This window comes from Gopherus flavomarginatus, chromosome 11, assembly GCF_025201925.1.
Source record: "Gopherus flavomarginatus isolate rGopFla2 chromosome 11, rGopFla2.mat.asm, whole genome shotgun sequence".
Taxonomy (NCBI): domain Eukaryota; kingdom Metazoa; phylum Chordata; order Testudines; family Testudinidae; genus Gopherus; species Gopherus flavomarginatus.
The window spans coordinates 27,272,419-27,297,373 of record NC_066627.1 but is presented as its reverse complement, the minus strand read 5'-3'; the positions used below and the strand labels follow the sequence as shown (position 1 = coordinate 27,297,373).

Here is a 24,955-nt window from a genome sequence, read left to right as displayed (position 1 = left end):
CTTAGGCAAAGGAGGAGGTGGCAAAGAAGGCACTTTGATTCTAAGAGCAAGGGCTAAATTTGTGGGGCTAGACACCAGCTGGGAGGCAAAGAGAAGCGTCAGAAGATGGCTGGCCTCTTTAAGGGGTGATGGGCCCTGCCCCACCTGTGGCTCAATCAGGTCTCCTCCCCAGGTGGGGAAAATCAGTGCTCCATAGCAAGAAGGTCATGTGGCTAAATCAGCCCTGGCCTGGAGATTAAAGAGAAGCCTCCTGGGAGACAGAGGAGGAGAGAGAGTGGGGTAGACAGTTTGCAAGGGGAAAAGACAGAGTTAAAAGGGGCCAGCTCAGAATTGATGAGTGATGGTCATAGCTAGCTTAAATTCCCCCTCCTCACCCTAGAAGGAGGGCTCTGGGAAACCAGTGTTGGAATTGAGAGGCCAAAGTCTAACTGATCTGCTGTAAGAGATTTAATCAATGAGACCCTCACAGGTGTGTCTCAGTTTAAAGCGTTCTGCTTGGGAGGGGTGTCTGACAAGAGCTAGCCAGGGGAGTAGAGGGCAGTTTACTGGGCAGGCCATGCCACAAGTGGTATCCGGAGGAGTGGTTATCTGTCACAGTTAGCCTGGCAGCCCACAGCCCCCCAGGGTAGTTAAATCAGACCTGTGTCCCTTTCATCCTCCCCAGATGTGAGCAAACACACTAGGTACCTGCTCAGTGACACCAAGTGCCTGTGCAGACATTTTGGAAGGGTGGACTATGGGTGAGAGCAGCCTGAGATTCAGTGGAGGGCTGTCACATGAGGACCCAGTGTGGGGCAGAGATTATAACAGAATGAATTTGCTCCCTTAAGAAATGGTGAGAGTTCTGGGGGTGAGAGAAGGGGGAGACAGACAACTGCCCATGTGGGGCAGAAGGAGTCTGGGGATGGGTGAGAGCGGGTGGAGACCACCCTTCCTCATGTGGGGTGGAGGAGACGTTGGGAATATGATGGGGGCAGAGAGGGCCCTGGGGTGATGGGTGCAGCTACACCTCCCATGCTGGGTTTGCTTTATGACCCTTCTCACTCGTGTTTCCATCCTCTCCAGCTCGAGGAGAGCAGCTGGCCCAGTTGTGACAGTCAGTGTCTTGCTCACCCGCCTCCGCCCACACTGAGGACCCCACGCGGTGACCATGTGGACATGCAGAACCTGCAGGCTGTGAACAAGAGTGGGACTCTTGTATGAGGTAGGCACCCTCTGTGAGTGATGCCTGGGATTCCTGTCAGTTGGGGGCACAGCATGCACAGCCAGCTGGGGAGTGTGATCCCCAGTACAGCAGCACAAACCGAAGCAGACAAACGGTGCCACTGACCCAGGTGTTTCCAGCACCTGGATGGCTTCTCTTCGAGGAAGAGGGTTAAAGTGATTGCTGGTTATTCTCCCTTCCTCCACAACTGGAAAGGAACCAAATGCAACTCCCCCCCACCCCCATGCCATCCTCCTGCTGTCTCTTGTCCTTAGCATAGCAAGGAGTGGTGAGGGACTGAACCGAAGCACAACCCAACCAGCACCCTCAGGGCATTGCCTAGGAAACCGGCAGGCAAAAGCACTGGGTTAAAATGCCAGGAAATGCCAGCTGAAGTGCTGCTCTGAAGACGATGGACCTATATAAACCGTTGTTGCATTGGTGCGGGGGGGTGGATCAGGAAAAGAGGAGTATGTATGGGTCAAAGAGGAGAGAGCAGATGTCCTTGGTGTGTCCAGGGGCTAGACCTACTTGTGAAGGGATCTGCTGTAGGATGTGCGAAGCCAGGAAGGCTGCAGTAATCCTGCATGTTGGGGCCTGTCTCTGCTCCACACACAGTCGCTAGGCTGTCTGCACCAGGACAGCCCCCAGCAGGGTATACGGCTTGGCTGCATGAACAAGATGGCTTGCTGGCCATGGTGGGATGAGGCCTAGAGGGCTGCACCTCGAAAGGTGTGATGAGTGAGAGGTGGTTGTGCTGGTGCAGGGCTCTGTGTTCCTGGCGGCTGTGCCCTGGGGGGTGGCCATCTGTTTCCTGGTGGAGCAGACCACAGGGAGCAGTGGGGTCTGTGCTCAGCATGTGGTAGCATGGTGGAAGCCAGGGGTCCAGAGTTCAAATTCTGAACCTTTGCACACACTGTTGGCTGGTTACCAAGGTCCCTGCCTTCCCGCCCCATGAATACCCATGGCCTGCCAAGGGGCTGTGTGAAATCCCAGTCAGGCCAACTCTTCCCCGAGGGGAGGAGCAGGATGTGCTGGCTTCTCTATATACACAGACTGCTTTCTGCTGGGCAGGAGGGTCCAGGGGTCCTGAGCACTCTGCCCCTCCCATGTTGCTAAATGGGGTGAGGCCCCTGGTGATGTGGAGGTGGGTCCTGGTAGAGAGTGGTTATGAACCACTGTAGTACCACCATCCACCAGCAGAGTTGCACCCTCAGATTACCAAACAGAGACACGCACGTTAGACCTGTATCTGGGGGACTGAGATGGCGACTGGGTGTGGGAGACAGTTGGTCACAACATCCTCTAGTGGGGTTATTACGAGAGGCCCCGCAAGCCTGTCTGTCTAATGTTGCAGCCCACTCAGCCTTGTTGCTTGCGTTTTCCTTCGTTTCCCAAGGATCAGTGCAATCGCTCCTATAATGTAGAACAAAGCCTGGGGAACTGTACAAGGAAGCCCAGTAACAACATATTATGTCTTGGAGCCTATGAGATCCATACAGAGGCGCAGTGTTACATGATGTGATCAATAGGCCTTACAGAGCTTGATAAGGAACATGCATTAGTCGTGCTTTTCCAAGGGCTAGCAAAGGAAATAAAGGGGAAGAAAAATTACATCTATAAAACAGACTCAAAGCCCCCAAATTAACCACCTGCCATGTGGCAAAACCAGCTCCAGCCAGCCCCAAGTATTCCAAAAATCGTTATTGCTTCAGAAATCATGAGATCTTTTTTAAAATATATGGTGGGTTTTTTTGTTTGCCTATATGGTTGCTGTGCCTTCAGGGTGGACGTGAATCACATTTTCAGGTTTTTCTCTGCAAACATGTGGGCTAGAAACTTACTCTTTTTAATAAAAGCTGAGATTCTCATCTCTGGGGGCTTGGGTTTTAAGATGAGCAGTAAAAATAGCAAGACTTGTGATAAAATCGCGAGAGTTGGCAGCACTGAACAAGACTCTGCCTTGTATGCAGGTGAGATGCCCAATTACTTCATCCCAAAAAGCAGAGAACACTTTATATCTGCATCCTTGACAGCAAATTGCTTTTTCAGCAGTTGTAACCTCTCATCACATTTTCTTGAGCTCTCTCTGCACAAGAATCTGTGGCATTTTGGACGGAATTACTTTTTTTTTGCCCACCGCCTGTGCCAGTAAAAGGACTTATTTGTAGTCCCACAGTGTGTTTTAAAATGATTAACAGGGTGTGTGTGTGTCTTTTAGTGTAGTGTTAATGTATTGGATGGTTCCTTTTTCTTTTTTTGCCTGCCAACTGTGACATTGAAAGTGCGGGAAGGTCCTTCAGAAAGATTTTTGTTATGTAGCTGAGGGAGATGGGTCCCAAAGAATAGAGTTTTGGGTGTCTGTGACTAAGGAACCAGGCCTAAGCACTATCACAAACCTCACCATCTTCCACTCCGAGGTCCAGGCCTGCTTCTTGGACCTGTGATGTAAATCCAGAGTGATGTGGACCGAGACCCCAAGACATCCTGCCAAACCAGTCCTCTATTGGGAGAGGACACGAAAGAATGAACCACCTGCAACTGATATGCTTGAAGACGCTCGGGTGGGATGGTGTTGAGGGTGGAGAAGAACCTGTGTAGAATAGAATAGTAACCGTCTAACTGTGCCATCAGCAACAGAATGGATGAGACCAAATTTAGGGTTTGACTGGGAGAATTCTTAAACTCTTGTCTGTCCCCAAGTCTTGTTTGAGCCTGCTTCCTGTTCGATACTGTGTGGTCCCTGATGGTGCTATGCCGCATTTGTCATGCTTTCCATAGGTCAGGAGCAAAAGCTGTCTCTCTTCAGTTGAAAATAACTTTTATTTTAAACAAAGGGAAATCCACAAGAAAGAACAAAAGTCAAGTCTTCATAAGATTGAACACAGTGTGCTGCTCTCCTTTGGAACAGGCTGCTACAGCAGTGAGAAAGTGGTGGCTGTCCCTACACGCAGGGCAGAGAAATGTAAAGCACAATGCATGTGCGGGGGACACTGCTGACTGCTGCAGATCTGGAACAAGGGGATGGGGGGGAATGTTACCTGGGAATATCCATTAGCTGACTGGGAGACTGCAGGGTAGTTCATGGCTGTTCATCTCTCAGACCCATGCTCAAGCCCCTGTACTGAGGACAGAGGTGAGGGAAAGAAAATATGAGGGGGTAGGGTTAAGTTAGGGGGAACAACCAGATTTTCCTCCCAGGGTTTTTAATTCCACCCAGTGGCTTGGAATTGACTGGTACTTCTGGTACCTCGAGGATGGGAACAAAATGCAGGTACTATGGGACAAGGAGGCTCTTCTCTAGCTACCCTAGTTACCAACCTCAGCATGCAGCATAATGGTTGGAGAGTGCGGAGCACGGGCCCTGCAGGGGGCTAGGGTAACTCGCAGCAAAGCCTCTGCTTGCCGGTAGTCTCCGTCTTCTCCCCCTCCCCCCCGTAATCACACACATGTCTCTTCCGCTTAATTGCAGTTGCTTGATTTGTTTCTGGCTTTTTTTTATTATTTAGTTGACACATATTTGGTTCAAAGCATTTAATTATCCTCTTGGGACGTGTTTCATTTATTCATTAATGCAGAAATTGGAGCTGTCGCTTTCACTTTATTTGACTATATTTTTCCCGTTTTAAAAAAACTTCAGCAAATGAATCTGTTTGACCAGCCCTTCCCCTCTCCCTGCTACTCCCTCAGCCTCCCTGAGTCCTCATCTGTCTGGCTGCCCTTACAGCCCTCGGATGGGGTGGGGTGGCTTTTTTTTTTTTGGCAGGCAAAGGCCCTTGCAAATTGGAAGGTGAATCATGTCACTGGTTCACGCCAAGCCCCCATGCTGCTGACTGGAGAGCCGCGAGCTGCATGGAAACTGGGAGCCAGGTGCCAAATGTCCTGGCATGAGGCTCTCAGCCTTGCAAGAGAGCCAGAGCTGCCCACTGGCTCTTGTGGACAAAACCAGCACGTAGGATGCTACCTCCCCTTCATCCTGCAATGCCACATGCCAGCAGTAGCTAAGGGGAGAGAGGGGAATAAAGCCACATTCGTGGTCACTTTCTGTTCTTGAGTGACTCACTGAACAGCTGCAAGCAGCAGAGGGAAACAAAGGGGAAGCAGGTGCGGGGACAGGGAAACTAAGAGAGCAGGACACTCACAGGGCTTGATCTTTTCCCCCAATTCTAAGCTGCCACCCAACCTGCGACTCTGCTGCCTTCCCCCACCTCTGATCTGCACCTCATTGACTTCAGGGGAGCTGCTCCATGTGTGAGAGGAGGGCTAGTGGAGCAGGGCAGACAGAAGACCTTCCTCCCCTGCAGTAACCAGCCAGTACCCTGGCCCTTCCAGGGTGTCTGACCCTAGAGAGAGGCTCACACTGCAGAGCTAGGGACTAGGAGCAGAACTGGTCCAGAGATCCCCAGGACCACTCCTGAGAGCGGCTCCCCTGGAGATTGATGGCTCTTTCTGCAGCGGCTGCTGATTAGCAAACGCTCTCCCCAGAGCTGTGTGCATTCCTGCTAACAACGTCGATCCTACTGGTGCTCTGGCAGAGAAGAAAACAAAAAGAGCCAGCCTGTAGGGTGCACCAAACAGAGCCGGGCAAAGGAATGGGATTGACGTGGGATCATGGCTTTGTGGTCAGCTCCAGGAAATAGAGCCCACGAGTCTCGTTACCCCTCCCTCTTGTCTCACTAGTAGGCGCCACAGGGAAAGAATTGTCTCCCGGGACTTTAGGTGACTATTACATTGTGGGGCTTAAAAGATTAGCAAAGGGGAAAACCTGAGCTCCTAAGTGCCTGCACACTGGTTCTGTGGTTCCTGTGAACGGCAGGAGGTGGGGGAGGGAAGATGCGATGGAGTGGTCTGTTTTGGGCTTTCCTGGCCTTAGGCCTTCATGCTATATGTACAGATACATACAGGCGTCTGTCTCTTCTTCCAAGCACTGGGTTTAATTCTCCATTACAGCAAGGCTCTGATACTGCTCTGGCAGCCTAAAGGGGCCTTGAAATGGGCAGAAATGCCCTCCTAAGAGTAACCCCTGGGCAGCCAACCCTGCTGTCAGCCCAAGCATAAGGGGTGCATTAGAGACATGTAATACGCTGAACTGTAGCTCTCAGAGCACGGAGGGGGCCGGGTGAAGTAACGTGTGTGTGTGTGTGTGTGTCTATTTCAGCAGGAGCCAGGACAGCCCTTGTGCAGCCCCAGACAATAGGGCGTGCACGGAGGGCTTAAAGCCACCTCCACCTGCCTGCTCCATCCGCAGTCATAGGCACACAGTGACGGAGACTCGTTGTCCGTGGGAAATTGGCAGCCTCCCTTAGGTGCTCTCCCTGTAGCGTTCCCTTGGTCACAGCACAAGCTCACCCTTTGGCAGCTCAGCTCCATGTGTGGTGAAGTGATGGCACAGGCTAGGTGCTGAGAGGGGGGTCCCTGACTGCCAGCACCCCCCATGCTGGTAGGTGCTTGGGAGTCCCTGATCTGTGGCTGGGCGGCAGGCGGGCTGCCGTGTGGGACATAGTTTTGGGGTGAGCCCTAATGTGGCTGCACAGGAGGGAAGTGAGGGATAAAGCTTGTTCTGCTCCCCAGTTACATCTGTGCAGATGGCAGCTGGTGCTCCAGAAGGGGTGGGGGAGGAGTTGGGCACCTGACAGTCACCCCCACCAAGGAAATGGGCAGAGCTAGGGTTGCCAAATTTCTAATCGCACAAAACAGAACATCCCTGCCCTGCCCCGCCCCTTCCCTGAGGCCCCACCCCCACTCACTCCGTCCCCCCTCCCTCTGTCTCTCACTTCCCCCCACTCTCACTCACGTTCACCGGGCTGGGGTAGGAATGCAGGAGGGGGGTGAGGGCTCTGGCTGGGGGTGTAGGCTCTGAGGTGGGGCCAGGGATGAGGGGCTTGGGGTTCAGGAGTGGGCTCTGGGCTGGGGAGGGGGTTGGGGTGTGCCTTAGCCCCAGGCCCCCACTGCGCCACCAACTGGACTTTTAATTTTCCAGTCGGCTGTGTCAACCAGAGCCACCGGGGTCCCTTTTCAGTGGGGCATTCTGGTCAAAAAACAGATGCCTGGCAACTCTATGCAAAGCAAGGGCAACTCCCCCCATGCACCAGCCAGCACACATCTCCTGGCATAAGTGGGGAGCAAGCTGCATCCTAATTAGGGAAGATATAACTAACTGCACCCGGAGCAGGGCTGGCTCAGGGCTCTGCTGCTCCTCCTGCTTGGCCAGAGTCTGCAGCCAGGCTCTCAGGCCTGGATCCTCAGGGGTATTTTGGTGGCTGATTCCTGTTGATGTCAGTGGGAGATAAGCACCTAACTATGACAAGTTTCAGAGTAGCAGCCGTGTTAGTTCAAAATTTTTTTTCCTTACTTAATTGGCCTCTCAAAGTTGGTAAGGCAACTCCCACCTTTTCATGCTCTCTGTATGTGTTTATATATATCTCCTCAATGCATCGAATGGAACATATATCCGAAGAAGTGGGCTGTAGCCCACAAAAGCTTATGCTCAAATAAATTTGTTAGTCTCTAAGGTGCCACAAGTGCACCTAACTATGTTCAGGCTCAGGGCCTCCTCACTCAGACACTAGGCCGAGTGAGTGTCAATCTTGCACTCGCTGAGTTAATAATGAAGGGGAGCAGAGAGAGACAGAGGCTAAGAAGTACAGGCCAGGGCGATGAGAGATCTGTTCGGTTAGGTCGGAAATGAGGAGGAGAGGTGAGGCAGGGAGCTCCTGCAGAGGAGGAGAAGGCTCTTATGCTATAAACGATGAGGTGTTTGCAGAGGGATAGAGGAGCAGCCAGAGCTAGGTAACGGAGCGGGAGGCAGGGGCCATAATGAGCTCTTGGTCCCGTTTCCTCTCCTCGGTGTTTCTACTGTGGGGTTCCTGCAAGTTTCTCCAGAGAGAAAAGGCTTTGTAGCCATGTCTGGCATCATGCTACAACAGCTCCAGGTCTCTCTTCCCTGAGCGAGGGTAGCCAGTCACACCAAATCTGGGGTGAAGGGCCAGACAGATAGTGATAGTGTATATGTACCAGACACCTTTCATTGGAGGGGCTGAAAACATGTTACAAATGTGGGTAGATTGTATCAGTCCTCTGGGGAAACTGAGGCCCCGTTAGATGCCTGCACATCACACCAAACTGAATATTTAAGGAACTTGCCCAAGGCATCACACTGAGCGAGCCTTGACTAAAACCCAGGTGTCCTGCCACCAAGTCAGACCACTCTGCCGCCCCTTGCCAAATTCACCAGAATGAGAGCCCCAGACTGGTTCTCTGTGTGATGCAGTGGGATTTGAATGAGCCCACGGGAAAAACTGCTGCATTTGCCTGGTGCCTCATTGCATTTCCTGCATCCAGTTGAAACGAGAACCTCGTGTTGTGCCCTGAGAGACTTTGAGCTTTTAATGAACACCCTGGAGCAATCCACGTGTGCCATGGGCTGGGGAAGAGTGTGTTGTCAGCCACAGTGTGGCCCTACAAGCATCCTGCTGCTGCAGAGCTGGGTGGGATGGGCATGGGTGGGGGGGAAGGGCACACCTTATTAGTGCTTGTGGTCTGGCTAGCCCCTGTTGCCAATAGCAGCATGCAAACTGGGGATAGGAAGCCTCTCTGAATCCTCCTCCACTGGAGCCATGGAGCGCTGGTGGCAGCAGTAATGAAGCCCTCTTCCCAGCATCCCCTGGAGTGCTAGGTTGGATTCCTGCTGGGGTGCACAGGGTTGGGGTGGGGCCCCACCCCTTCTTCCATCCCTCATGCTAACAAGGCAGGTTTGGGCCTAAGACTCGGTATTTTAGGGATAGGAACTTTATTAGCTGCGTCAGCTAGGCTGGAGGCTGTGCAGAGCTGATTCAGTAATGTGCCCGGGCTGCTTCGGGGGCTGCCCGCAGAGAGGTGGTTCCAAAGCTGTGGTGTGAAATCAGGAAGGGTCTCCTAGGACTGAGGTGGAGACAACCACTGGCCACTCAGCCACAAAGCACCAGCCCTTGCACCCCACTGGACTACCCATGCAGCATCCTGCTCACATGTAAGGGGATGTGAGCAAGGCCAAGTGGGTGGACGTGTCTGACTGCTTGGCCCTTTTATCCTTGTCCAGACCAAGCCTTTTACAAGGCTAATGATGCAGTAGGTTAGTGTGCTGGGCAATAACATGCTGGCTTGCCCCTCCCATCCCTGCTAGCCCTTCCCATCCCATAGCTGCACTGCTATTTTTAGCATGCTAACTTAATCAGAGCTAGAGCAGGAATGTCCTCCCAGCTGGACTTTACACCTGCCAGCTCTAGTGTAGATGTATCTGTGACGTTACACCTCATATTCTTTATGGTATAACTAAGATATACTTTATGCAAGATGGGTCTTGGTAGATGTCATTGGAAAGGTTATAATTTACTGAATGTATTTATCCAATTTGTATGCATGTATCATTTTGGTATCTGAAGCTGGGAATATTGACCATGTCTCTGTATTTCAAATGTGCTACGTTGGATGAAGCCAGACAATGTTAGTGGCTTATTGAAGACAATGCATACAAGCATAAGGATTACCCCAGCAACTGTGTGCAATAGAAACCTCTCAGAGATAGCTCGACACAATGGGAACTGTTTGACTCAGGTCACAGCAAAAAAAGCTTTCCAGCAAGTTGGGGAAAGATATAAAAGAGGGACAGTGACAACATGAGGGGGCCTCACTCTCCCTACAGCACCTGAAAACACTGGAGGAACAAAGACTGAACTGTGAGCAGCGATGGTCCCAGGCTAAGATCTTCAGCCTGTGTATGAAAACTTGAGAAAGCCAAGGCCACCTGTGCCTTAAGAATCTGCCAGCCTGTTTATCTTTCAGGATGAGACTTTGCTAATTTGTATCTTACCTATCTAGTGTGTCGAGCTTAGTTTGTGTGTTTTGTTTCATTTGTTTAGTAATCTGCTTTGTTCTGCTTGCTATCCCTTGAACCACTTAACATCTGGTTTTTGTAGTTAATGACTTTTGTTTTGTTTATAAGATAACCCAGTTTCTGTAATTTCTAATGGGGAGGGGGTGCATACCTTCCTCCACATTGAGGGAGGAGGCAGATTTCATAATATACCTTTGGGTCTGCACTGCAAGGGAGGTGGACATCGGAGTGCTGGAGCAAGTCCCTTCTGCTGAGTCTTCCCAGAGCTGATCTGCAGCTGGGTGTCACCTTGCCTGTGTGTGTGTCAGAGAAGGCTTTAATAGCCTGGCTTAGCAAGACAGGTTAAAGGCGGCCCATGCTAGCAGAACAGGTAGACTCAGTGATATCTCAGCATATCAGGTGGCATCCCAAGGGGTCCATAGTGGGAGCTGCAAAGTATGGCATTGGCCTTTCCCCTGGTGATGATGGACCAAATTCCACCTTCACTTGTGGTGTAAATGCAGCCCAGGAACTGCAGGGCGCTCAGCGCTTCTGAAAACTAGGCCATGTATTTAAGTGTCTAAATAAGGATGTAGGAGCCTAACTTTGAGGCTGAAAACCTCAGCACACATTCTCTCTGGCTCATGGAAATGGCTGCAGGATCTTTAGGGCTATGGATGCTCAGAGCCTCAGTTTTACCTCCCTTGAAAAAGATAGCAAAACCAAGGAGTGCTAAATTGAGGCCTAGTTACTCTCTGTCTCCTGCAGATCCTAACACTGCCACAGTCCCATGCTGCACTTTGCTTTTGCCCAGGCAGTTTAGGACTGCAACCGGAATTGCTGCCCTATTGAGATAAATGTTTCTGTGGCTGCATAATGGTGATGTTCTCTCTCTTTCTCATTCTGTGAGAAACCTCTGACTAAAATTAACTGAAAAGAGAAAAGAGAATGGCATTCATCAAGCAATAGAAATCCCATCCATCTCATCACTTTTCCAGCACCCCCTGTGTCTGTGGCATGGAATTGCTCAGGGGCACATTCTCGGTAGTTGAATAAACTGTTCTCTGCTATTAGTTTGGATCCAGAGGTAAATATGGAGAGACTCCCCTGCCCTGCAATAGGAGTGGAGAGAAAGAAGAGGCTCGTTTTCTGTGTTTGCAAAGATTTGCAGAGGTACCTTAGCATTGTCAGAGGAGAAAATAGCTGACCAGTTTGGAGACTAAAGCTTTTGTAACCAAATGAAACAAAGCAGGCTGATTTAAGATCCTAAATCACTGAAAAGATCCGGTTGAGGACTCAGATGTTATTAGTGTCCTTTGGGATGGGGGATTTGATTTGGGATTTTTCCATGTAGATGTGTGCCATTTCTGGTAGGTGCGTGCTCCATTAATGTTGATGATGGAACATTTTTTCTACTGGAAAACACCACATCATCAAAAATAAAAAGTTCAGCAGAAAAGTGTCAATTTCAACGAATTTCCATAGGATTTCCTGCCAGCTTGCCCACCTGGTGGGGTGCCACCAAGCCAAGCTTCCTGGGTCCCAGGCATCTGCTGCCTGGGCTCTCTGACTCCTGAGAAACAGGCTACAGACATCCTGTGAGTCGGGGAGCCCTGGAGACCCAGCTCTCAAACTCCTGGCTCCTGAGTAGCTCTTCAGGTGGGCTACCGCGGAGCCAGAGCTCCCGGCTCTCAGTCAGCCTGTCTGGTGAAATTTCATTATGACATTTTCAAAACAAAACATGTCAGTGTTTTGCAGTGAAGTGTTTTGGACTCCCCTACTGCAGGACATTGTGAAAGGTCTCTGTTTTGTTCTGAAACAGAACTTTTGTTTTTAATTTCAGAATGTCCTGCGGAAGGGAATTTCCGAGGTTCAGTCAGCTGTAGTCTGTCTGTGTCGACAGGCTGCTAGGGGCTTTGGCCTAAGGTAGAGGGCAAGCCCCTGCCCTGAAGAGCTGATGTTCACATAAACAGTGTATGAATGCAAGAGGGGGGAATGTGTAATGGAAGTAGAGTGGCTGAGGGTATGGCTACATTTGGAATTTCAAAGCGCTGCCCCAGCAGCGCTGCGGGAGTGCTGCCGCGGCAGCGCTTTGAAGTGTGAGTGTAGTCGGAGCGGCAGCACTGGGAGAGAGCTCTTCCAGCGCTGCATGTAAACCACATCCTTTACGGGTGTAGCGTGCAGCGCTGGGAGCCGCGCTCCCAGCGCTGCCGCCCTGATTACACTGACGCTTTACAGCGCTGTATCTTGCAGTGCTCAGGGGGGTGTTTTTTCACACCCCTGAGCGCAAAAGTTGCAGCTCTGTAAAGTGTGAGTGTAGCCATGGCCTTTGTGGGGAAGTTTTTAGCACTGACCCAGTGACTGAATCAGTTTGGGATATTGCCTTGTTAAAGGAGTAAAGATTTGCAGCGTGGTTTTCCTCTCAGACCTGAGGAAGTCAGGAGTAATTCTTCTGATGACAGTGGAATTGCACTTCATCTGATTCACCTTACAAGTGCACAGAGTAATTGATATCAGGGCCCTGCTATGCAAAGGCATGGCATCAGGGACGGTCCTGAACACCTTACAATTTAAACAGACAAGACCACCAAAGGGTAGGAGGGAAAGCAGAGGTCTGGATAGGGAATGTGACTGGCCCAAGAGACTTGTTGCCCTGTTTCAAACTGATCAGCTGGAACCTGCTGAAAACGTCCAATTGGAATTTCCACTAGGGATAGCTTGCCATGATCACATCATAGCTTCTATTTCACGAACCCTACAAATCTCCTCGCTCCAATTGTATCTTGTGGCAGGGAATCACACAGGTTAATTTCGCATTGCAAAAATAAGTATTTCCTTTTATCGGTTTTAAGGAGATTTTTTTTTTACAGAACACTGCATTAATCTGTGGAACTCATTCCCACAAGAAGTCACAGAGACTTGGCACTTACTAGGATTCCGAGAAGGACTGGGTGTGACAATGGACAATGAGAACATCTATGGTTGTATTAGGTAGGATTAAAACATAGACTATAAACCCTCATGCATCACAGCATAAGCTAACCACTAACGGAGAAGGGATAGCTGTGGCAATTGTGCTATAGTTGGTTCATTATGAGGAGTTTTTTTGCACCTTCTGCTGAAGTGTCTGGTGCTGTATATACCCTGTTAGAGGCGGGGTAGTGGAGTAAAGCAGCTGATGTGATTGTGTGTGGCAAATCCATTGTTCCTTGTGGAGAAAATGAATAAAGAAAAGTTATTTACTTGTTCCCATAATATAAGAACTAGGGGCCCCCAAATGAGTTTAATGAGCAGCGGGTTTAAAACAAATAAAAGGAAGTTTTTCTTCACACAAAGCACAGTCAACCTGTGGAACTCCTTGCCTGAGGAGGTTGTGAAGGCTAGGACTATAACAGGGTTTAAAAGAGAACTAGATAAATTCATGGAGGTTAAGTCCATTAATGGCTATTAGCCAGGATGGGTAAGGAATGGTGTCCCTAGCCTCTGTTTGTCAGAGGGTAGAGATGGATGGCAGGAGAGAGATCACTTGATCATTACCTGTTAGGTTCACTCCCTCTGGGGCACCTGGCATTGGTCACTGTCGGTAGACAGGATACTGGGCTGGATAGACTTTTGATCTGACCCAGTATGGCCTTTCTTATGTTCTTATGGGAGTTTGCCTGAGTAGAGGCTTAGTGAAAATTAAGTAAGGGCTCAGGAGTATAGAAACTTCATTGCCCTACACTGCTCAGTCCCAAAGCAATATTAATATTCTTCCTAGATGCAATGATCAGTGCTGAATGCAACACTCCCAACAGCATCTTATATCGGGATCCAACACTAGAGCACATTTTCTTTCCTGTATAGAAGTCTAACACCCAGGCAAAGCTTTCCCAGCCTGATGGATGGGGATACTGATAGTTGTCTGGCTGCGCTGTGTGATAAATAACAATCTAGACAGATGGAGGGATTTGGATTGCATATAAAAAATTTGATGGATGGATGGATGGATTTTTTTCCTAACGAGATGGGCAGAATAGATTCTGATAAGTGGAAGTGATGGTTGAGGTTGAAATGATGGTGTGGGCTGGATGGGGAGGCAGATTTGCATGGCTAGATTTCATAGGAAGGATGAGCTGGATGGATAGATTAGATAAGGTAAAATAGATTATGTAGATTCTCCAGACCCCTCAAGCCCGAGTCATGCTTTTGTTTAGAGCATCTAAGGAAACAGGTGCATTAAATCCAGGACTAGCCCATCAGTTCCACCTTCTGACTGACAGTGAAGGAATATGCCATTAACAGAAAGCTGGAGAAAGCACTGGCCTTTCAATCACTACGTTTGTTTTCTACACCATGAACATGGTGTCCTCTGCTGGCAGAGACCCAAGTGCAGTCCCGCCATGTATAACTCAGCAGAGGTGGCCTGATGTAGTTGGTTCCTGTTGAAAGAGAGAGAATAAAAACCAGGGCTGGACTTGCCTTGGAGCCATATTGCTCAGTCTCCTCCAGCGAAGAACATTCTCTTGCTGCTGGGGGTTGCTGGCCTGTGTTCTCCTGCTGCATTTTCCAGCAGTGTCCATTTCATGCTTGCTCTCAGGTCTTACTCTCTTTTGATAACTCTGTTTCACCTTGAGCTCCCGTTAGCACAAACAGGCCCATCCTGAGACAACCAAATCTAATGAAAAGCCTGGCCAGAAAGTCTCTCCTGCTCACTGCATAGCCAATGTATATCCTGTGGCTGGGAGGAGTTACAGAGAATGTTGACCTACTGTGTCCCAGTTTTATTTGCCCCTGATCAGGATGGAATTCGGGAAGGATGGCTCCTTCGGGGGCAGCACCTGCATGCCAGATGTTGATCCAAACTGGGTCTCCATATATAAACCACCTTGAACTTTCAGTACGGAACTGCATCCAGATTTCAGGTTTTGGCCCATCTTTAGTCACCATGGGGCAGAAATTTTCAAAGGGCTCAGCACCCATAGTTGGGACCCAGCTCCCCCCTTAGACACAAAACAAGCTGTTCAGAGTTGGTCAGTATGTTGGGTGCAGCTCAGCTTCTGAGCTCTTAGAAAAATCTGGCCCTGGTTGTCGGTGCTGAAGGTTTGACAGTCTAGCTCTGGGCTCTTTGGAAAATCTAGCCCTGCCTGTTTGCTGGTTTCAAATACTTTAGAGCAGTGGATGTACTGCCCACCACTTCCAGCAGCTCCCATTGACCTGGAGTGGCGAACCATGGCCACTGGGAGCTGCGATCGGCTGAACCTGCAGACGCAGCAGGTAAACAAACTGGCCCGGCCTGCCAGGGGCTTTCCCTGCATGAGCGGTGGAACAAGTTAGGGAACCACTGCTTTAGAGGCTCTCCAAGTGCATCACAGACATTATTTATCTGTGAACACATCTATTAACTACCGTGTCTGTATTTATGTAACTGTCACGGTTTTGCTTTCCGTGTCAGGGTAGGCAAATCCCGCACCAGATAGGAAGGGGTTAAAGAGCAGTCCTGGGTTCTGTTATCCCCGCCCACTACACCTGTGCTGAGTGTTGGATTTAGAAGAGGAAAGCCCAGCAGGTGAGGACTGGCAGGGGAGGAGAGCAGACAGACTATTCTTGTGTGGGGCAGACCACAGATGTAGGAGGAGCGTGGCCGGCTGGAGCCCTAGGGAGGAGAGTAGGCTGAGCCCAGATGATTAACTGAGAAGAACCACAGAGCCAGTTGCTAAGACAGGCTGTTGTATCTGGGGCCTATCTGCTAGGTAGCAGATGAAGACTGAGCCTGGCTGGACTGAGGAATCTTTTGTTTGTACATTTATTGGATTTGGGCTCAGGGACTCCATTACCCCAAAAGAGGCTGAATGCATTAAAGTGGCTCAGATCGTTGTGGGCAAACTGAAGCAGAGCTTCTGCAGTGCCATGCCCAGCTACAAGGCCGTGTGCTGGGATGGCAATTCTGTGATAGCCCTGCCCCTTACTGTGATTTCGGCTGGAGGTGGCTGCCGTTATGTGTTCGGTACAGATGTAGCGCATTGCAGTGAGACACACGCACGCTGTGCTCTCTCTTGCAAAGACTTTATTTCTGTTGTTTTCCCATTAGCTAAAATAGACGTCATTCGCACTGGAAGTGCCTGGGTGTGGCAAAACATACACCTGCATTCCCTGCACAATAAAGAGGTGTTATCGTCGTTTTGTCGGTTGGGAAACTGAAACACAGGAAGGTGAAGTGAGTTCTCCAAGGTGTCTCAGTGAATAAGTGGCAGAGAATTGAGAACAAAACCCAATAATCCTGACTCCAGTTCCCTACCTCAGTCCCTGGAGCACACGTAGGTCCCAGTCCTCTGGGTGGGCCTTGGCTATGTAGATCCAGTTGTAGAATTGGGGTCTTACTCTAAATGGACCAGATCCTGCCACCCTCACTCACATTGAGAAGCACCTGGCTCCGCAAGTTGTCCCATCAATTTTGAGCATTGGGCAGGATTGAGCCCAATAACAGGGAGACGGTGATATGGATGCACTGCATTTCCATGGTATTTAACCCCTTCCCTCCCTCGCCTCCGGCCATGCTTTGCCCATATCTGTTAGAGGAACTTCCATGGACTTTCCCACTTGGTTCCCACCATTTCTGGGATCATTTACTTCATGGTTGAAGAGTCAGTGAGGCTGGACCTAAAGTGTCACTGTGCCTCATGCCTTCTCCTCTCCCCTGTAATATTCGAGTAACCTGTGCTGGATAGAGTTCCTAGCCCCAGCCTGTTCATTGTGATGGACTGGAGCCTTCTCTTGCTGGATGTGTGTGAGGAGGAGGAGAGAAGCTGAAGGCAATATTTCTGTAACCCTCCCCCATCCTCACTCTTATTATGCCACCTGGAGTTCTGTTTTCTCTTCTCTTTCGCAGAGCACTGTGGTATAGTGCTATCAGATCAAATACTGTACAGAGGGATTCATAGCACAGAGAAAAGCAGCCCACATGCTCAGGAGTGGCTGGTGGGAGGAGAGAGGAGCCGCAGTACAGCTGCTCTGCTTGGCACCCTCTCACCAGACCTGCTGGAAAAAGACTCTGGGTTTGCTGTGTTTTTAGCATGTTCACCTTCTGTTCCCCTGGGGGCTGCCTGGGCCAGCAGGACCTGAACCCACTGCAGCATGCCGCGGGTCAGTTCCCAAGACCAAATGCAGTGTAATCCAGGCAGGTGGGTGGATGTATCTGACTGCTTGCACCCTTTATGTACATTTGAAGAGGCAGTGTTGCCTAGTGGCTAAAGGACTGGCACTTGAAAGGCCTGGGTTCCATTCCCAGTTCTGCCACTGGCTGCTGAGTCCCATCACTGCTCTGTACCTCAGTTTCTCCGTCTGTAAAATGAGAATGCTTTTTGAGAACTATGGGTGAAAAGCAATGTATGAAAGTTAGGTGGTACGTTTGTATTATATTCCTGTGGACCACAGCCTCTTAGAAGATTGGTAGCACAATGGTTAGCAATTGGAGCAATAAAATGCTGGAGTGGGTGGATAGGAGCCACTGATTAAAACTCCATCACTGCATTGAAGGGAGTTTCCGAGGCAAAAAAAAATAGCTAGAAGAAAGGACAGGAGTCCTGTAGAGAAAAGCCAGCTTAGGAGGGAGATTGGGGCTAACATCTGCCTTTGGTTATTTATTGCTTAAGTTAGGAACAAAGATGAACCCCAGGAAGGGGATGAGTGTATGGGCGTGCGGTGGGTATGAGTCCTAACATATAAACCTTCACAAAGTGTGTTTCATCCTGATGCATATACGGAATTCCCTTCACCCAGCACTGAAATGCAGCTGTGTCTGGGTGCACAGTGCACAGCAACTCACCAGTTATTGAGTGGGGGAAATGAAAAATGGTTCCTCTAGTTGAAAATATAGGGGGAAATTAGCTGGTCTTAAATCGCAAGCTGGTATTTGGCCAAGACCCCCAGAACTAAAAGCCCTACTCTTGTAGTGAGTGCATGGGATTCTAATGGCTGGGAGTAGGCAGGGGCTCCAGTCCCTCATCGCCACGCTACCACTCTGGTTCGGTTCTGAGTTCTAAGGGAAAGCACCACCTGCTGGCCCCTCAGGATCACGTAGGCAGCTGGGGAGGATGGTTGAATATAGATCCAGCATCTCCGCAGATTCCACATGCTTGTCTTCATTTGTCCCTTGTGGGGGTTTTTGTACATTTCACTGCAGAATTCACAGGCAATAATGCAAATGATTGAAGCTGGCCTTCGCAGCAGTCCTTCAACCCCATTCCCAGGGCCCTCTGCCCTCCAGTCCTCGCTGGGAGGCTAGAGATGTGGTTTGTAGCCAAGAGATGACCTGGGTGCTCTGGCTAAGTATTCACAAGTCTGTGGTCTCCTCTGTGGCAGGGCTGAGAAGATTTAACTTTCCTTGCGAGTGAGCTTCTCTCAGTGAGCCTCAGGTGGAGGACAGTCAGCCATTTCCTAGCCTGTGACTCCAGGACAGGTTGCACCTCCACGCATCCAACTGGAAGGACTCGTAGGGCATCTCTCTGTTGCTGGGAGGCAGGAGGCTGCCCAGCCAGCTGAAAGGAGCCCCTAGCATAGAGATCAGGCTGTTACTGGGCTTTGCTGCTGAACAAGGCTTGTCCTTGGCCTGTTAGAACCCTGCAGTGCACAGGACCAACTGGATGTGGTGCCCAGAACAGTGTGATGAACAGGGAGGATCTAGCCTGGTGTTTTCCCACCCAAACCAAACTGTTTTCCCTTAAGCAGACACTCAAAGGTGTGAGACAGCAGGGTCCAGTGGTTAGGACTGGGAGTCAGGAGCCCTGACTCTGTCACTGGCTTGCTGGGTGACCGTGGGCAAGTCATTTTGCCTCCCTGTACTTCAGTTTCCCTGTCTGTAAAATTGGGGGCTGGGGGAATGATCCACTCCTTCCTTTGCTGAGCTCAGGGAGATCTGTGGATGGGAAACACTGCAGTGAGCAATACTGGTACATTCAGTGGGCTTGGTCCTGGCAGGCAGACCACTGATGGAATAGCCCAGTATTCTGCGAGCAGCCCTGACCTAGAGTGATGAGGGAGTGCGGGGAGGAATGTAGGGATAACAGACATTGCTCAGAAAATCCCCAAGCTAATGTATTCCAAAGGGGTGGCACATTTACTCTTCAGAAATATTTTATATTTAGCCTCCCCATCCCACCCCCAGCATAAGTCCTCTCTGCCAGGGATGGCCCAGCAATATCCACAGAGAGGGCAACACCCCAGAGGCAGTGAAATCATCCCAACCCTCCCAATGGTTTGGAGGCAGAAACTGAACCAGGAGCTCCCAAGAACGATCCCTCCAGCCTTTTTGCTGGGGCTGTGGTGAAGAGCTCCTCTGCAGCAATGTGAACAGTCAGTGATTGCTGTGAATCTGCAGCTGTGTGGTAGGTAGAGCCATTCCCAGCTGTGCTTTCCCAGCCCAGAGAAACCAGGCTCAACTGCTGTGTGTGTGGCGGGGGAAGGCGGGAATGGGCCTTCCGTTGCCTTTTGCATGGCTGCCTACTGCCTGAATCCCTGCTATCAGCGACAGAAACAGAAGGAGCACTTCTGATCCCATCTTCCAAGCCATTGAGACCCAGGAGGAGCCATGTGGGTCCTTGTATCTCTTGAGAAACTAGCATCGACACCTGCAAGAACCACCATGGGTAGTTGGGCTGCTTGTGATGGCCAACCTGTGGAACTCCTTACCAGAGGATGTTGGGAAGGCCAAGACTATAACAGGGTTCAAAAAAGAACTAGATAAGCTTCTGAAGGATAGGTCCCAATCGAATCCCGAGCCTCTGTTTGCCAGAAGCTGGGAATGGTGATGGGATGGATCACTTGATGATTACCTGTTCTGTTGATTCCCTCTGGGGCACCCGTCATTGGTCACTGTCGGAAGACAGGATACTGGGCTAGATGGACCTTTGGTCTGATGCAATATGGCTGTTCTTATGTTCTTAACAGCAAAAGTCACTGTGTTAAGTGAGTACATACTGAAACACCTGAGTTTTGTTACTTCTAACAACTAAGTAATAAATGTGCTTTTAATAACCCACTCTTTCATAACATCTCATAACTGGCAGATTGCATATCAACTAAGTAAATTTAGGAAGTAAAGTCTGCCATCGAATGGTGGATAAGATGGTTAGCAGAAGCCATTTATGATGGCAGCTGATAATATTTCACATGCGGCATTTCAGCCATGAAGATTGCAGAGCACTTTACAAGCTATTATAAAATTATATACAGAGGGAGAAACACACCTCTTGGGATCACCTTCTCCATCACACAACAGCAATGTCACATGATCTGGGTGGGGCCATGGAGAACACTGTTGTATCCAGTTGAAATTTCAGGGCGAATCAGTGATGCAGGATGTTGTTACTGAAACACAGTCCAGCCAGGACACTGGGTTAATAGTCACTTGAAAAATGCCAGGAGATCTTCAATGGACACAAGTGGTTAGATGATGAATGATTGTGGAATGAGAATTTATGGAACACCCAGCGGCACCACACCTCCTCGCACCCAGCTACAGCACGGGGTTCGCACTGACTCAGAGAAAAGTGTGCTGCACATCGGTTCCTGCAGCATGGCATTGAAGTTGAGCGATCCCCAAACCGGGTTGTCGGTTTGCTCAGATACAAGGGCTGCTCCAATTTATGGCAGCCTCCCCACAGCACCTCTGGGTTGCTCTGCCTTCTGATATCCCTGTAGCACTGAGCACTCCTGCACATCCTCTCCTACCCCGCAGCATGTTCCCTGTGCCAGAGGCCATGTACAAGAGCCCTATGCTGCTCTTGCACTGGGCACTGGGAGAATTCTCACCCAGCCTACAGCAGCCCCTATATATCTTTGGACTGATGTGTAGGGGATGGGGTCCAGTGTGTTTTATAGTACAAGGCACCATTCTATTGGATTCTTATGGCCTAAAACCAGTTTAATTTAAAGTCATCTCAGATGAAAAAGTTATCCCAGCCAGTAAGGAGGGGAATCACTCGACCACTGCAACCCTTTCAGAACTGGAGCCACCTGGGAGGCGGCTGGATAGATGTATTTTTGCACATGCAGTAATCTGCTAATATAAAAGTCTCAGCACCAGCATCACCACTCAGGAACACGGTGGGCTGGGACATGTTGGGGAAGATTTTTAGCTCCATAGAAGAAATTTGGCAGCTTGGGACAGATATAATCATCCTCCTCCCATATGCTTGATTCTATTTTAAAGGAAATTGTACCCATCTTCTTCCGACCAGCGCAGTGACATTTCCAAAGGAAGCTTAAACACGCTCCCAAGTAGAGTTAGAAATAAATTTGGCATCAGCTGCTGAAACTTCAGCTTGAGTACAGTACAGGTGATTTTTCACGCAATGATCATGTGAATGTCTTGCAGTTGACGAGCACCTTTCACACCAAAGTCTCCCAAATGCTGCACATACAAGGCTGGCTTCTCCAGTTGCTCTAATGCAGCTGCCTCTGGGGTAGAATGCAGCACTCGGATGGCATGTTCGGCAGCACTCCACATGAGCAAGTGAAGAATGCCCTCTCTAGCTGACACCTCAGGGCTAATGTGGATAGCGAGGATGTAATGACCTGTGTCGGGATATGGCTGGGACTCCAGGAACAACAGACTTCCTTGCGACAATCCGTTGTGATGAAAAGACAGCAACATCTGCAGCACAGCACCCACTAGCACCCTGCTGGGGCATTGGGCCAGTATGGCTTCAGCAGAAAGGGCGCCTCTTACAGAGTCACAAGAACCACTTTTCCCAGCACCCTGGCTCTGCCTTGGATGGCTCCCATCCAAACGCTGAGCCAGTCCAAGCCTGCGAGGCCCCAAGCAGACCCAAAGTGGTGGGAATATGATTGCAAGTCTTTACGCACCACATTTTCAAAGTCTTTACTTTGCTTGCCAGACTGGTTGCCAGCTTGTGTCTGAGGCCCTGAGCTGACTCCCATTGAGACCAAAGGCCTGGCAGTTAATGGGGCTTGAATCTGGGCTACCACCTGGGTGTTTACCTTTCCTGATCCTCCTACTCCGTTCCTTGCTGTCCTCATCCTCCAGGTCTCACTACCAGCTTCAGGCTGATTTAAACCAGTGTGTGGCGCTGAGATGGAAGAAGAAGACAGGCACAAACTCGACCACCTCTGCCTACGATATGATCATACATGTTTCATGGGAAGAGCTGGAACGGTCTCTTCTTTCTCAGGCACTAAACCCACCGCCTCCCCTTCTCCGCCAAACCCCTCCACAAAGCATGCTGCTGCCAATCAGCCTTTCCAACAGCGGCACCTTCAAGATTCCTGTCCCTCCCAGCCCCATATCAGCACCCCAGAGCCTAAACAGGCTACATCCTGCAGTCCCCTGGGCTCTCAGCTGTATGGCGAGCAGCCCAGGAGCAGATTACAGATGAAAGGCAGAGGGCTGGACACAATGGTGCCTTATGCATTCCAGAGGTGTGTTTGGGGACTGATCCAAAGCCCATTGAAGTCTATGGAAAAACTCTCATTGACCAGCAGGCTTTGGATCAGGTTCCTGATCTGTACCACTCCCCTGGATGAGGAACATGGCCTGCCTTGCTCCATATCAGTGGCAGACAGAGCTGGTGTGAGCTAGACACAGAGCACTCAGCACACTCCTGGTGCTGTGTACACCATATCTGATAGTCTGAGCTGGTAGCCCAACAATACCTGAGCATTTAGCACCTTTCAAGGATCAGGGCTGCACTGTGTTAGGTGCTGTACAGAGAAGTCCCTGCCCCAGATTACCTGCAATCCAGGTCTAACATTCTCTTGGCCATGTATGTTCATTGGGTGTTTAACAAGCTTTCCCCCGAGTATTGGGGATGGGTGGGACCAGCTGCAGGGAGACGGGAGAGGATTCAAAAGGCAAAGTTGTTAGCAGGAGGAATTAAAATGGGGATGGTTTCCTGGCCTTTCGAGAGTTGGCAGCTTCACTTTCCATCCCAGACCTTGCATGTATGTGTGTTCTGTCCAGCCAGCCTCCTAGTACCCCTGCAGAAACACCCCATTCATTACTTTTAGACCCTAGGCTGAGTCATCTCCCTGCCACAGATTCCTCTAGATCCCTGAGTTCTTAGTGAGACCTGGGGCAGGCCACCCCATTAAAAGGGAACCGCTGTGGGCCGTTGCCTGTGGGATTCACTGCCCCAGAGCGGAGAGATGCAAACACTGCAATTGTTTCATCCAAAGGTGGATATTTCTAGTTGTATTTGCTAGACAAAGAGGTGCGGGGGCGGGGCAGTTCTCGCACCTCTGTGGTCACTGCAGGGCTGGTGGGATCCCATAGGAATCCACCTCTGCTCTCCCTGTTGTCCACTTTGCACAAGCGGGCAAGTGCATGAGAGGGGGAACAGGTGGCTTTGTGGAGCACAGTCCTAGTTCTGTTCCCAGCTCTGTCACTGACTCACGAGGTGACCTTGTGCAAGTCACTTTCCTGCTCTGTGCCACTGTGTTAGATGGGGACAAAGTCACCTACCTTACAGGGGTGCGGAGGCTTAATGAATTGATGCTGACAGGGCTCTTTGAGATCTACAGATGAAAGACGCTAAATAGGCAATGCCCTCCTGGCTATATGTTTGCACTGGGGAAGTCTCTGTATTAGGAACATTAACTAACACAGCTTAGGGTGGATAAACACAGTCATGTTTAAGAACATGTCAGCTAGCTGTGGCTAGCCCTGTGGAGCAGCTGCTGGGCTTCCGGGGACACCAAACCAGCCAAGAGCGCCCCACTAAACTCAGGCAAAGTTGCAGCTTCATGTGGTGCTGCTTGGAAGTCATCACCCATTTAGCGGCTGGACCTTCCCTCGTTGTCTCCGCCCACCATACTGCACAGGCCATGGGCCACGCTGCTGCCACCCCTCCCCTCGAAAATGACGTGCTGATGTGACCAATAAACAGCACCATGAAGGAGTGGTACTGGTTCCAGAGTCACGGGCCTATCACAAATGCACACGAAGGAATCTGCTTTGATCTCCTTTTCTTGGCGCAGCATCTCCCTCTTTCCTTATGCTCTTGAGAGACATCGGGGTGAGAGCCGAAGAAGAAAGCAGGTTGAACGCATATGGTAGGATTATCACTTTATCTCTGCCTCCTAGCTATACATGTGTTCCGGCACTGTCTGTGTCATTAGCTTCTTTAGAGCCGCCAGAGCGGTGTATTAAATCCAGTGAGCTGTGCAATGAACCTCATTGCTTGAGTCAGTTCTAAGGATTATTGCAAATTATGTAGATCAGAATCAAACTGCAATCCTGACAGGGCCCAGTGTCTCCAGGGGAAAACACTGTAACTTTGCCATACCAGAGGTTTACTCTGATCTAATTAGATGCTCAAACAGAGTCCTGTTAGTCCCCCAGATGTCGGGCTGAAAACGCCCAGAGTTACTGCCTTGTTCTGTTGAGTCAGCTTTGTAGAGCCTATGTAAACAACCAGTCACAGATCAAGGTGGGGGAGGAAAGGGAGCTGTGACGTGTCCTTTCCACTGCTATGCTATCAAAAGCTAGTAGCCAGGGATGGCTGGAGGACCAGGGAGACAAGGGAACCACTCACAGTGGTCTCACTGGCAGAAGGTATCTGGGCTTGCAGCTGCTTAGATTCGCATTCTGCAGGAGCCAAAAGTGCCTCATTTAACTGATACATGGAGATTGTTTCCTCTCCCTGGTGAAATGCAGCCATCTCTGGGGAGGAAGGCAGAAGGCAATGGAAGTGTTAGAACAGGAGAGCAGAGAACAACTTGTCCAGCTGGGACTGCTGGAGTTGGGGGTGGAGGGAATGGGATTCGGGGAGTCAGGATGTACCGACCCAAGCTGAAGCTTGGGCAAGAAATCAGGATTAACTTCCTGCCCTCTCTTAGGGTAAGTGGCCTGGGAGCATTAGTGATCACCAGTGACTCAGAGCTGTGTTGTGTCTCTCTGTAAA

At 50.1% G+C, this 24,955-nt stretch overlaps 1 protein-coding gene across 4 annotated transcripts in view; it reads left to right on the top strand.

The window, feature by feature from the left end:
* The window catches only part of DLGAP4 (DLG associated protein 4), a 341,768-nt gene that overhangs the window by 68,498 nt on the left and 248,315 nt on the right, over nt 1–24,955 (top strand). The window contains exon 1 of one of the 4 annotated variants that reach the window (XM_050917282.1): nt 1,066–1,204. The exons of the other annotated variants lie outside the window; for them this stretch is intronic. The gene's annotated coding sequence lies outside the window, so the exon portion shown is untranslated. Of the gene's footprint in view, nt 1–1,065; nt 1,205–24,955 lie in introns of those variants that run through there. 4 annotated transcript variants of the gene reach the window in all.